The following is a 1800-nucleotide window of genomic DNA, read 5'->3' on the forward strand; positions in this document are numbered from 1 at the left end:
CTTAATTATAGGTGGTCATGAAGAGGTTAGAAGTGATTGAGGAGGGAAATCGATCGATAAATGGGATTAAAGTTGGATATAAAGGGAGTTAAAGTTAATTAAAGGGATTAATTAAACATTAATTGAGTTAAAGTTGGTTGTAAAGGGAGTTAACAGTTAATTAAGGGGATAAATGTATCTATCAACTTAATTATAGGTGGTCATGAAGAGGTTGGAAGTGATTGAAGAGGGAAATTGATCGATGAATGGGGTTGAAGTTGGTTATAAACAAAGTTAATTAAAGGGATTAATTAATCATTAATTGAATTCAAGTTGGTTGTAAAGGGAGTTAGAAGTTAATTAAAGGGATAAATGGATCTATTAATTGAATTAAAGCTGGTTGTAAAGTGATTTTGAGAGTTAAATTGATGTATAAGTGGGTGGGTGGTGGAAGGGTCCAGGAGGACGGCTAATTGGGGGGGGTTAATTGGGAATTGAGGTCATTAAGGTGATTAAAAAGATCAATTTGGGTCATTAGGAGGGAATGGGGGTGATGGGAATGGGTTTGGGTGTTGGTTGTGAAGAGTTGAGGTGGTTGAGGGAGGGAAATCGATCGATGAACGGGCCTGAAGTTGGTTATAAACAGAGTTAAAGTTAATTAAAGGGATTAATTAATCATTAATTGAATTAAAGTTGGTTGTAAAGGGAGTTAACAGTTAATTAAGGCGATAAATGGATCTATCAACTTAATTATAGGTGGTCATGAAGAGGTTGGAAGTGATTGAGGAGGGAAATCGATCGATGAACGGGGTTGAAGTTGGCTATAAAGGGAGTTAAAGTTAATTAAAGGGATTAATTAAACATTAATTGAGTTAAAGTTGGTTGTAAAGGGAGTTAACAGTTAATTAAGGGGATAAATGTATCTATCAACTTAATTATAGGTGGTCATGAAGAGGTTGGAAGTGATTGAAGAGGGAAATTGATCGATGAATGGGGTTGAAGTTGGTTATAAACAAAGTTAATTAAAGGGATTAATTAATCATTAATTGAATTCAAGTTGGTTGTAAAGGGAGTTATAAGTTAATTAAAGGGATAAATGGATCTATTAATTTAATTAAAGTTGGTTATAAAGGGAGTTAGAAGTTAATTAAAGGGATAAATTGATCTATAAATACGATTAAAGTTGGTTGTAAAGGAAGTTAAAGTTAATTAGAGAGATAAATTGATAATTAATTGAATTAAAGTTGGTTGTAAAGGGAGTTAGAAGTTAATTAAAGGGATAAATGGATCTATTAATTTAATTAAAGTTGGTTATAAAGAGAATTAAAGTAAATTAAAGGGATAAATTAATCTATAAATGGAATTAATGTGAGTTTTAAAGAGAGGTCAAGTCAATTAAAGGGATAAATTGATCTATAAATTGAATTAAAGTTGGTTATAAAGTGAATTAAGGTGATTGAGAAAGTTAAATTGACCTATAAATGGAATTAAAGTTGGTTATAAAAAGAGTTAAATTGATTTATAAATCGAATTTGAAATTTTTATGGAATTTTAGTTGAAATTTTCGCTTCCGGTTGAATTTTTGGCGTCATTTTTTTGCTTTGAAATTCCCTCTAATTTCTGGTTTTATGCTGAATTTGGATGGAATGGGGTTGGGAAGTGATGTCAGGGGTAGAATGTGGGGTGAGGGGGGTTAAAATCATGTGGTGGGTCGCGATATGTCGCGATACGACGCGATACGACGCCGGGACGTACCGGTTTCCTCGGCGATTTCATCTGGAATGAGAGAGAAATCCAAGAATTTCCATCCCAATGGAAGGA

The sequence above is a fragment of the Chaetura pelagica genome, unplaced genomic scaffold (genome assembly GCF_000747805.2).
Source record: "Chaetura pelagica isolate M959 unplaced genomic scaffold, ChaPel_1.0 scaffold1062, whole genome shotgun sequence".
Classification (NCBI taxonomy): Eukaryota; Metazoa; Chordata; class Aves; order Apodiformes; family Apodidae; genus Chaetura; species Chaetura pelagica.